The sequence below is a fragment of the Chiloscyllium punctatum genome, chromosome 13 (genome assembly GCF_047496795.1).
Source record: "Chiloscyllium punctatum isolate Juve2018m chromosome 13, sChiPun1.3, whole genome shotgun sequence".
In the NCBI taxonomy this organism is placed as follows: Eukaryota; Metazoa; Chordata; class Chondrichthyes; order Orectolobiformes; family Hemiscylliidae; genus Chiloscyllium; species Chiloscyllium punctatum.
The window spans coordinates 14,689,484-14,702,879 of NC_092751.1; positions in this window are offsets into that span (position 1 = coordinate 14,689,484).

Genomic DNA, 13,396 nt, shown 5'->3' on the forward strand with positions numbered 1-13,396 from the left:
TTAGCAAAAACAGGACGTAATGGAGGGTTTTTCGGAAAGGGAAGTGGCAAAAAGCGAATTTTTGAAAAGCGGGGTATACATGACCGGCATGGGCATGATATTCAGGAAGATGGGAAAAGTTAAAAGTAAATTAGGAGGATCTCACATTTTATTTCCATCCCAGCTAATCATCATTCCCTTTGTTTGCTCTTTTTCTTATCTCTCTCTCTTCCTCTCTCGATTCACCTCACTCCTCCTGCCCTTCAAAGCAGACTTTCCTGTCACCAGCATTGTTCACACTATTTTCCAGCTGCTTTCTGTTCAGAAAAGCTTCCCAGCACTTTCTGATCTTTTATTTGCATTATTTATGCAATTTCAGATCTCCAGCATCTTTATTTGGTTTAACCTTCAAATGTGTTATCCCATGGGAAGTCGGCATCTCTGCCAATGGCAGGATTTGTTAATCATCACTAATTGTCCTGACTGTGAGGCCATTCCACAATCCAATATAAAGTGAAGCACATTGATATGGGGCTGAAGTCACACTTAACCCAGACCGGGGAGTAACATTAGATTTCTTTACCGAAGGTCATCAGTGTAACAGGAAAGTTTTCAGACAAAATGTCGGTCTTCAGGTTGTTTTTCGTGAAATTCACTCTTATTCCAATTCTTATAATTTTTATTTAAGTTCTGCCATCAGCTGTAGTAGGACTTGAAACAAATCGCTTGAAACAATGTATTTCGTTTAATAAGCTTTGCTCCTGAAGTACATCTAGCGACATTCCGACTCTGATACATTGTCCTAATTATAAAGTAACGTCCGAGACAAGAACAATTTTGCGATTGAAATACTTGTAGCTGGAAAAGTGACCAGAAGAGAGCTTGAAACATAAAGTCTGAATTTTACCAACGTGCGAGACAATGGTTTGTTCAACCACAGCACTGACGCAGAGATGGAGACTGGGGATTTTGTGAGCTGGTAGTGGACAGGGTTCGCGACAGAGAGAACACGAGGCATAAATCAGTTCAGGGCAAAAAGGGATCTCGAGGTTTTGCACAGTTTTGTTCTCAGATGTTTGTGAGGGAGTGGTCTGCAATTCAGATGAATGGAAACTGCAATTGAAATTGAAGATAAAGGTTTCTTTCATGGGCAAATATAGATAACAGAAATTGCAATGAAGTTCAAAATTGTTTATGGGATTAATGAATGGACCGAAGTCGAGAACACCAACAATAGTGAGAATTGGTTATGATTTGGAGATGCTGGTGTTGGACCGGGGTGTACAAAGTTTAAAAATACACAACGCCAGGTTATAGTCCAACAGGTTTAATTGGAAGCACACGAGCTTTCGGAGCGATGCTCCTCCACCATAGTTTGTCACACACTCTCCACCCCGCCCAATCAGCACCACTAATATCCGATAGGGTAGAAATTTCCAGCAGAGGGAAACGTTGAAAAGACCCAAGGAAAGCCTCCTATCCATTTGTGTCATTATCCAGTCCATTATTCGCAGATTCAGACCTGTCCTCTCCACGTCTGTGCAGCTGCTGAGCTCTGTTACTGTTGGAGCTGATGCATCGGCTCCTAGGCTGGGATAGCGCACTGAGTGAAGCTCCTCACCAATAGGACACAGTTACAATGCATGGAGACTGACATCAATCGCAGTCACTGAGTAAACAGCTCTAGCTTTCAATACAGAACATTCAATTCACAATATATCTGGACTAGACTTGATGCTGACATCGCTGTCTATTGGTCGCATCTCCCATCACTAATTCCCTTAGGGAAGTCAGTTGTGAGGGAGAATGATGGACGTTTTCTTATCGCAGGCTAGATGACTCTGCCCTGTTGTAGGCTTGCAATGCTGTCACCATCGTACCCCGAATCTCTGCCCCTCCACAAAAAAAAGAAACACAATCAGGATGTTGTTACTGTGCTGATCTCTTCTTCACGGGAACAAACACCAGCCAACATACTGCCACTGGGCACAATTGCCCTGAACATAGACAGGAAGTTTGGACTTCTCTGAATGGTCCTCTCACTGCTCTAATAAAGAAACTTTGGACTTTCCAGATAGAATATGTTTCAGTAATTAATTTATACAAATTGATAAACATCTTAATGCAGTTCTATTTGCTGTAAAGCAATAAGTTTTCACTTTTTTCCCCTCAATCCGAAACCAAAAGTGAACTTATTCATTAAGACTTATGAATTAATAAGTCAGACTTACCGAGTAGATCGGTCGGAATGGGGGTAGTGGATGTGGAGACAGCATGGGGAGTACAATGATATTCCCCAGTTATTATCTCTCTTAATGTCAGATAGAATTAAATATAGTTCACAACAAGGAACGAGCCAACGTTTGGGAGATGCGATGCTGAATGACAATGTGAACTGAACAGGATAATTTTAAATGTGATACAGTGAACTATATTTTATATACACACCATTTAATCATTGGGAATACAGATTAACTAATGTCACCACACCTGAAGCATTAACTTTGATGTCTCTTCACAGATACAGCCAGACCTGCTGAGCTCTCCCTCCAACGTCTGTTTTTGTTTGAGATTGATCATGTTGTTCATATCTGGCAGGATGCTTACAATTAAAAACAGATGCTAATAATAAAATGTACAGGGCTACGGGGACATACAAGAGAATAATAGTAGAAATATCGCTCATTCCAAACTGGAAGAGACAATGGGCTGAGTTTTCACCACCTTTGCTGGAATAATTCGATGTTATGCATTGAAAGCTTTTGGAGATTGGGAAGAAAAGCTTGTTCAATGAAGGACAAAAGTGTTCCATCATCAATAATCTATCCCTATTATTTCATGAAGTTCAACTGCCTCTAAAATGTATTTTCAAACAAAATAGGTTTCCTGAGATTTATAGGATGTTCAGAATTGTTTTTACTTCCTGTCTTAAAGAAGAAACAGATTTCGGCTGTAATTAAGGTGTCACAGAAACACACCAACTCTAATAGAAACATGAAAGGACCACATTGTCCAAATATTACCAAGGTCAACATGTAGACCTGTCAAGAAACATGAAATATAGAGATAATGGAAGCATTAAATGCAAACATAACATGCTGGAGAAACGAAAAAGGTGAGGAAGTGTCTGCAGAGAGCAACAGAATTAACATATGTCATATGATGTGACACTGTTCTGAAAAGTCCGATTAGAATCAAAGGGAATTTTTTGTTTGCATCTCTGCTCAGATGTTGCCAGAGCTACTGAGTTTCACTCCAGCTCTTTTGATTTCTTTCTTCTTTCTGAACTGTGACGAAGTGTCTGATCAGAATGATAGCAGCAAAGCTGTTATCTCAATTGAATCTCGAGTAATTTGTAACGGACATTAAATGAGAAATTACAAAGTTCCTCTGTTTGACAGGGCTCGAAATATCGATGACGTATTGGATTGTGAGAACTTGCGATGAAAATGTTGAAACAAAACAGAAGTTGCTGTAAACGCTCAGCAGGTCTGGCAGCATCTGTGCAAAGAAAGGTCCAGTGCCCCTTCCTCAGAACTGATAGTAACACGGAAAATGTTGGTTTATGTGCAGAAGAGACCGGATAGCTCTTAATAGAGACTGTTAGTACTGAAAAATAGGGTGTGAGTAATGGAAGGCTATGTGACAACTCGGACTGGTGTATGGGTAGGGGGCGAGGACATTGGGGAGTTCAGACCAGAAAATTACTGAACTTGATTTTGAGTCTAAAGGTCTGCAGAGACGGCACATGGAAAATGAGGTGTAGTTCTTTTAGCTTGAGTTGAATTTGCCTGGAACACTGCGGCAAGCCTGACACAGAGATTTGATCAGGGAACAGGATGGGCTGTTAAACTGGCAGGCAACTGAAAACTCAGAGTCATTTGCAGCGGTCCAACTTGGGTGTTCTGTGAAGCGGTCACCCAGTCTCCCCTTCATTTCCCCAATGTAGAGGAGACCACATTGTGAGCAGCGCATGTAGTAGACCGGATTGTGGGAATTGTTGACAAGGTGCTGCTTCACCTGGAAGGTATAGTTGGGCCCTTTGATACTCATGAGGAGGGAGGTAAATGGGAATGTGTCACACCTCCATCAGAAGCAATGCGGTGGAGACGGAGAAACTGGGGGAATGGAATTGAGTCTATGCAGGAAACCAGGTGTGTGGATATATACTCCAGGAAGCTGCGGGAGTCGGTGGGTTAATACTGGATATCAGTGGCTTGTCTATCCCCAGAAATGTTGAAGAAAGGAAGTAAGGAGCCAGAGATCGACCAGGTGAATGTGATGGAGAGTTTCAAATTCCAAGCGAAATCGGTGAACTTTTCCAATTCCGGACAAGAGTGAGATGCAGCAGCGAATATATCATCTATGTATCGGACAAGGATTTGTGGATGGGTGCTGGAGTAGAACTGGAACAGGGAATGGTCGACGTCCCCCAGGAAGAAACAGGCATAACTGATGCCCAAGTGTGTATCCGTGCACTTCCTCTGTGTGGCAGGAGCAGGCTGAAGCAATGGGTCTGCCCGGGCAGTTCTGCTTGTGAATTTTTGAGAGGAGATAGAAGCGAGCTCTGCTATCAGAGGACCATCAGCTCGGCGGCAGTTGGGGGGGGGAGTGGGGCGAGTGGGGCAGAAATCTCCAGATGAAATGTGGTCAGTTATCATAGTTGATACAATGGCCTGTTGTGCCATGGTAGGGTCATGGTCCAGGGGGAGATTAGAGGAGGTACCTGAGAGTGGGTGTTCAACCTTTGCAATGTCGAGGTCAGTCCACCAGACTACAGCAGCACCACCCTTGTCGGCACAGGCTGAATAACACAGTCAGGGTTGGACCTAAGCAGATGGAGCGTAGGCTGTTCGGACATTGATAGTATGGATTTGGTGAGAGGAGTGCAGAGAAATTAAGGCAACCAATGTCATGTTGAGATTTCTCAATGAACCGATTTAGTTCAGGTAAAGGCCAGAGGGAGGGGTCGAGGTGGAGGGAGAGTGTTGCAGCTGGGGTATATGGGACAGGGAGAAGAATCTTGCCAAAAGAAATGGGCACTGAGGAGAAGACAGCAGAAGAGCTCAACTAAATGTCATGCCTAAAATTCATTAAAGTGGGGGCACAGAGGGGTAAAGTTCAAACATTTGATTAGTACAGAACATTCAGTATCAGAGAGTGGAAGTTAAGGAGGGTTGGTGAATAAACGACAGGAGGTGGAGTTGGGGAAGGGCCTGGAGTCAGTGGGTAGGTATGGGAGGGGAGGAAGGTTCCAGAGGGTCTCTACCTTGTTGCAAATTGTGTGCCCAGTACATCTGTTTAGAACGACGAATGGGCCGGTGAATAAATTAGAATTGTGGAGTGGTGCAGCCTTGAGACAATATAATACGATTCTGCTGGACAGAGAAAACGTTGATCTCAGTGGTACTGATATCGCACGATCAGAACTCAGAAAGTTGCTAATTGAAAATAATTGGGAAGGTAATCTTATTGTAACGTCTTGATTTCACTGGAGTGACACTCAAGCAGCAAGTTTTATTTTTCGGAGACTTTAGACCAAACTGTGAAAACATAATATGTCTTGATGTTATTAACAAGAAAAATTTATCCATGGTTTTGGAAGGCACTATCAAGGGCAGAGTTTATTTGTCATTCCCAATAGCTCTGGGGAAAGTGTCATTGTTCAGTGAGGAAATTACCAGCGCAGAATTTCCTGCGATTCCCAGTGACCACAGTTTACGCAGGATCTCTGATGTCACATGAGTCAAATACTACTTTAATGCAACGCAAGTTACTCTGGTCTCACCTCAACTGACATTGGAAGATCAGTTAAATGAATAAAGAACAAAAGGCCAGTACACAGCCTGTTTGAACAATGTGCTCACTCTACTCGCAATGTTTAAGGTAAAACTGATGCATGGATTTCTTACTGTGAGGAGAGGTTATTTCTATTTGTGATGAGGCTATTTGGTTAAGCGCTGTGACAGAGAGACAGAAAGACACTCCACTCTGTACCATGGGGAACAAAACCACCCTAATCACGGTGCATCGGACAGTGACAGAAACACACTATTGTCTGTTCCTATTGGACATTGATCATCTCAATCTCATCATTCACTGATGATCAATAGCAGCACAGAAGCCAGCGGCTCCCATCATCCCAGTTGGAAAGCAAAAAGGGGAAGGAATGGCCAGAGATAGTGGGAGTAACTGGGGAATTGGGGTAACTTACAGAGGGTTGGCAGAAGAAGAGTGTGAGGGGAGATCATCAGTGGAAGAGTATGTAGCAGCAGAAGGGGTAGTGCAAGGGAAGTAGGAGTGTAAGAAAAGAGTAGGACGGAGGAGGAAGAAAGGCAGATGAAGTTTTAGTGACTGGGAAAAGCTTGTTTTTGAGGAAGTGAGATTGGATGAGAAAGCATCACTGTACAAGAAAATCGGGATCTGGATTCCATTCAAAATTAAGAAAGGATTTCTTGTACTTTCTCTAATATCACTTGATCCTTGTTCAGGTTGTACATGTACTATATATTTCTATATCTCCATCAAGTGCAGACGACATGTTTCTTTCTCCCCTACGTGGTGTTTCAATATTTTTGATTTTTTTACGTTATATATTTGCTTCCAATTAAAGGTGGATATGAGAATATGATTTGATCTTCTGCAGTTTGCCCATGATATAGAATTTATTTGAATATGTATCCTCATCACACTCGCTGATTAAAACAAACAATGAATGAGTGCATGTCAATCCTGCAGATGAAAAATTTCTTCATCTCTGGCTATTGCAGGGAATGTTACAAAGAACAGTGCCACGCAAAATGCTCATGTTCCACCGCAAGATGCCAACACCTACTTTACCCTAAATTATTTACAATGTTTATAAACAAAATATGCAGAGGGGCAGAGTGTAAAAGGTGAATTCAACTCTGTGTCGAAAATGCGATTTGTGGATCCCTCATAAAATGTGTTAACTACATCACTCATAAATACACCAAAATAGGAAAAGCAAGAGACTGTAATTGTCCAATCATCTTCTGAATAACATCTGGAGAAGAGGAAGGAAATTACAGTTTGTTTGTGATATTCAGAAATGACGATTGCGAGAATGTGGAATGTGCGGAGCAATGGAATGCTGACCAATGTTAAGGATGACACAAAGATGAGCTGGGTGGATCACAGTCAGGAGGAAAGTGTTAGGCTACAGGAGGATATAACAAATTATTCAGATAGCCAGATCAATGGCCTGATGAAATTTAACACCGATAATTTGGGAAGATGCAAGTCAGAAGTAACAAGACAAGTGAGTACTCAAAAGTGAATATGAAAGAGGAGGGCTAAATTTGCTCGTTTTTTCTTTGCAGCAGGGAAGGTTGAGGAGGGAATATGTTACAGGTGTACAAGAACAAATAGGGTATGGAGAGGATGAACAGACAGCAGCTGTTTTCCTTCGTCAAAGGATCAAAAACAAAGGGACATACTTTTAAAGTGAATGTCAGGGGATTGAGAGAAGATTTGTGGAATGTGTTTCGAACTGAGAGGGTGGTATGAATCTGGAATGCTTTGTCTCGATGAGTGGTTGAGGCAGGTAACCTCACAAACGTTTAAAATGTCTTTGGACATGCACTTGCGGGCATAGACGTGATAGGCCTGTTTTTCATTGCATGATTCTTTGCAGTGGCAGCCATGAACACTCTGGTATATTCTGGAAAAAAAATAACAATGGCAGTTGCTGCTTTGTTCCTTTGACTGTACTCAGTAAGTGACTATATTACAAACCAGCATCATCTCATACAACTTCAGCACTCACTCAACCAAAGGCAGCCCAACCATCTCTTTGACCATCCAGTATAATTCGTATGCTCAGTGCACGCATTGTCCCACAACACCACTGACACTATTCTAGCTGCATGCAACCATTATTAAAGCTACAGCCATAACATGAAGACAGCTTTTCCTCCATTATAATACAGACCTCTAGCAATAAGGGTGTTATTTATCTGAAGCATAATAAAATCTTTCCCCGCTATTCACTTTGACAAGCAGCAAGTTTTCCCGTGGTTTGCTGCCAGTTGTTTATCATGGAATTCCCCACCCCAATCTCTTTCCCCTTTAACATTTTCTTGTGCACTGTCTCCCTGATATCACGCACCTCACTCACTCACATTCCCCACACTCTCCATCCTTACTTGTTAATCTCTGAAAAACCTGCACCTCATCTCGATAATTTATTCCAATTCAGAACTCGCTGTTTTGATTCCTTCTCTCGGTATGGTCATTAGACTGGCCGTGCCTGGTGTTCTATTCACCTCGACCTTCTGCTCAGTTCCTGATCTGCTGCTTTGGTTCTCACTCTCCAGGTTTATATAAATCCATCTGAGTTGCACTAGCAAACCTCCCGACAAGGATGTTGGTGCTCTTCCAGTTACGATACAATCTGTCTTTTTTGTACAGGTCCCCACCTGTCCTGGAAGAGATCTCAATGATCCAATAATCTGGAACTCTCACCCCTGACCTAGATTTTTAACAACATGTTAAGCTGTATTGTCTTCCTCATCCTTTCCTATTTTCCACATGGCACGGGGAGTAATCCAGAGATTACAGAGGATTATTTTTTTCTCTCTCTCTCTCTGTCTCTCTCACGTTCTCTCGCTCTCTCCCTCCCTCTCCCTCTCTCCCTCTCGCACCCCACGCACACACATTCAGAAGACAGACAGACAGACACAACATTACTTTGCAGATGAAGACAAATAACCCTAAAATAATCGGAATAATAATGGGAATGAAGGATTTAGTTAAAGGGAGGATGAGAGAAATTGCGCTTCTTCTGGATGTCAGTTTGCTCGCTGAGCTGGAGCGTTCATTTTCAGATGGTTCATCACTGTACTAGGAAACATTATCAGTGAGCCTCTGGTGAAGTGCTGGTATTATGTCCCACTTGCTATTTATGTGTTTAGGTTTCCTTGAGTCAGTGATGTAATTTCCAGTATTGGTGATTTGATGTCCGGTTCTTTTTCTCAGAGAGTATTAGATGGAATCAAAATCGATGTGTTTGTTGATAGATTTCAGGTTGGAATGCTCTGCTTCTAAGTATTCTAGTGCGTGTCTCTGCTTGGCTTGTCCTAGATGAATGTGCAGACGCAGTCGAAATGGTGTACTTTCTCATCTGTATGTAAGGATACTAGTGATAGTGGGTTATGTCTTTTTTTCTGGATAGCTTTTGTTCATGTATCCAGATGGCTAGTTTTCTGCCTGTTTTTCCGATGTAGTGCTTGTTACAGTTCTTGCAATGCTTATTTTTCCTGGAGGAGATCAGACAAATATGTGAACTTATTGCCGTGCTCAAACGTATGAAAAGATTTAAAACAGGAATACTCTGTTTCCGTTAGTTGGCATTAGAGCATCATGGAGTTCTAATTTCAACATTATCAGCAAAAGTGCCAGGAGTGAGATAAAGAAAATCATCTTTATTGAGAAAGTTGTTAGGATTTGAAATGGACTGCCTGGGAGAGTTGTGGATGAGCCAGACCTCTGTGATAGGCAAGTTGTTGGAGGGAATCCTGAAGGACAGGATGTACATGTATTTGGAAAAGCAAGGACTGATGCGGGATAGTTAACATGGCTTGGGAAACCTTGTCACACGAACTTGACTGAGTTTTTTGAAGAAGTAACAAAGAAGATTGATGAGGGTAGAACAGTAGATGTGATCGATATGGACTTCAGTAAGAGGTTCGACAAGGTTCCCCATGGTAGACCGGTTATCTCTCATGGAATACAGGGAGAAGTAACCATTTGGGTAATGAACTGGCTCAAAGGTAGAAGACAGAGGGTAGAGGTGGAGGGTTGTTTTTCAGATTGGAGAACTCTGGCAGTGGAGTGCCACAAGGATCGGTGCTGGGCCATCTACTTTTTGTCATTTACATAAATGATTTGGATGCGAGCATACGAGGTACAGTTAGTAAGTTTGCAGAGGACAGCAAAGTTGAAGGTGTATTGGACAGCGAAGAGGGTTTCCTCAGATTACAACAGGATCTGGACCAGATGGGCCAATGGGCTGTGAAGTGGCAGCTGGACTTTAATTCAGATAAATGTGAGGTGTTGCATTTTGGGAAAGCAAATCTTAGCAGGACTTGTACACTTAATGGTAAGGTCCTAGGGAGTGTTATTGAACAAAGAGACCTTGGAGTGGAGGTTCACAGCTCCTTGAAAGTGGAGTCGCAGGTAGATGGGATAGTGAAGAATGCGTTTGGTATGCTTTCCTTTATTGGTCAGAGTACTTAGTACAGGAGTTGGGAGGTCATGTTGCGGCTTTACAGCATATTGGTGAGGTCACTCTTAGAATGTTGCGTGCAATTCTGGTCTCTTTCCTATTGGAAAGATGTTGTGAAACTTGAGAGAGTTCACAAAAGATTTACAAGGATGTTGCCATGGTTGGAGTATCTGAGCTACAGGGAGAGGCTGGGGCTGTTTTCCCTGGACCGTCGGAGGCTGAGGAGTAACCTTTTAGAGATTTACAAAATTATGAGGGACATGGATAGGATAATTAGACAAAGTCTTTTCTCTGGGTTCAGGAAGTCCAGAACTAGGGGACATAGATTTAGGGTGAGTGGGGAAAGATATAAAAGAGAACTAAGGGACAACATTTTCACACAAATGGAATGGAATGAGATGCCAGAGGATGTGGTGGAGGCTGGTACAATTGCAATATTTAAGAGGCATTTGGATGGGTATATGAATAGAAAGAGGTTGGAGGGATATGGGCCGGGTGCTGGCAAGTGGGACCAGATTGGGTTGGGATAACTTGTCGGCATGGACAGGTTGGACCGAATGGTCTGTTTCCATGCTGCACCTCTCTATGACTTTAACTGGGTATGCATTTGGAAATGTGAATTGAACAGGCTGCAGAATTAGGGCTGGCCAATGAGAGGGGCTTGGGATACATTCCTGGAGCTGATGCACACACAGTGGCCAATGGCCTCCTCCTGTACTTATACGTTTTGCACTCTATTATGTGTGTGATGTGAATAAAAGTCAGTATCGGATTATTTCCCATTGTAAATGCTCGCAAATATCTGATTATTTAGTGCAGCATAAGGATTTAAAATGCAAGTATTGCAAAGCCAGCATCATTTTATAGTCTAATTATTGCTCAGAACATGAATATTTTAAATGTTGTATTACAATTACTAAAACAAATCTGTCATTGCTTTGGCACAAACCTCTTTGAAAAGGTCTGACTTTTCACTCACACGATAATATGTCCATCACTTTTGATAACTGTCCACATTTCATATTAAATAACATTCTTTCTAAAAATTAAAAGTTTTCAAATTATTGTTCACTAAAATTTGATAGCACAGATCATTTATTTAGTTTAATATTCACAGTGTATGTTGAATTATAGCTATTTCTAATTCGCTGGCAAATAGCTGAAGCTTGTACATTTCAGTGAGAAATTGAACTGATTGATTATATATAAATATATAAGAACACTAATTCTATTTGATTGTCCAATCGTTTGCTCACCCTGAACATGTCATCATTCAGAAGCCAACCACTTTCAAAATGTTGGAGTCACCATGAATTCTGACATTGTGTACGTAATTCTGATCGCCAAAAAAGTTACATCCATGTTGTTTGTTCGATAGAAAATAAAATGTGCATTCTTTATTTCTGTGTTAGAAAATCTGGACAGAGATGATATTTTTGTTCCATAAATATAGAATCAACCTAATTCTTTTCAGAGATTATAGTTCAGTCGAATAATTATAGTTGACATCTTATTTTTGCGCAATTCACGAAACATAGCAAACATCTGATTAATACATGGGTCACCCAACGGATTGTATCCGAAGAAAACAGCAGCAAATGACAAATCAAGAATTACGTTAATAACTGAACTTGGCGGAGCCTGCGTGGTGTTGGACACGAAACATATTGCACTGGCATTCAGGTGAATGTAACAATGAACAACATAAATGGAAGTGCTGGGCTAACGCCCCTCCCCAGCTTCCGAATCTCACACAGATCACTCCCTCACACATTCAACAATTGAAAAGAATCCAGAGGCTGGGTGAAACATAAAACACAGAACAGTACAGCATAGTGCAGACTCTTCGAGCTTTGACGACCTGTTGTATATTTATCCTACTTGCAGATTAGATTAACTGACATACCCTTCATTGTACTATCATTCATGTGCCTATCCAATTGTCACTTAAATATCCGAAATGCAGCTGACTCCACTAACGCTGCTGGCAGTGCATTCCAAGCACCCACTGCTCCCTTTGTAAAGAACCTACCTCTGACCTCTCCTCAAACCTTCTTCCAATCAGTTTAAACGTATGCCCGCTCGAGATAGCCATTTCCACCCTGCGAGAAAGTCTCTGGCGACCAATTCTGCCTGTATTTCTCATCATCTTATACACCTCTATGAAGTCAGCTCCCATTCTTTATTGCTCCAAGGGGGAAGCCCGAGCGCCATCAACGCTTCTTTGTAAGACATGCCGTCCAGTCTCGGCAGCATCCTGGTAAATCTCCCCGGCACCCCCTCCAAAGCCTCAACATTTTTGCAGTAATGAGGCGACTAGAACTGAACACAATATTCTAAATGTAGTCCCACCAGAAAATTTTGGCACTGCAGCATAACCTTGAAGTTCTTAAACTCAATCCCTGGCTAATGAATACACCATACCTCTTAATAACCTGATCAGCTTGGATGAAACATTGAGCGTCATATGATATGGACCACACGATCCCTATGGTGCTCCATTCTGCCAATAATCCTGCTTTTCAACACGTATTCTGCATTCGAATTCGACCTTTAAAATGAATCGCTTTACACTTATCCAAGTTGAACTCCATCTTCCATTTACCAGCCCTGTTCTGCATCCTGTCAATGTCCAATTACAACCTACGAAAGTCCTCCACACTATCCATAACGCCAACATTTTTATTACATTGTAAAACTTACTAAAGCACCCTTTCACTTTATCATCCAAGTCATTTGTTAAAATCACAAAGAACAGCAGTCCCAGAACCTATTCCTGAAGAATGCCACTGGTCACCAAGCTCCAGATTGAATACTTTCCATGTTCTACCACCATCAGTCTTCTACAGGTCAGACAATTTTGTATCCACACACACAGATTTCCCTGTTTCCCTTTACCCCATGCCTCCTTACTTTCCGAATGAGCCGATCTTACAGTAATTTATCAAACACCTTGCTAAAATCCATGTACATCACATCCACTGCTCTACCTTCATCAATGTGTTTGATCCCATCCTGAAAGAATTCAATGAGTTGTGTGAGGCATGATTGCCCCACAAAAGGCCATGCTGACTATCTCTAATCAAACTATCATTTTCCAAGTAATCATAAATTCTGTCTCTCAGAATCCTCTCCAATACTTTTCCCAATACAGGAGTAACACTGTAG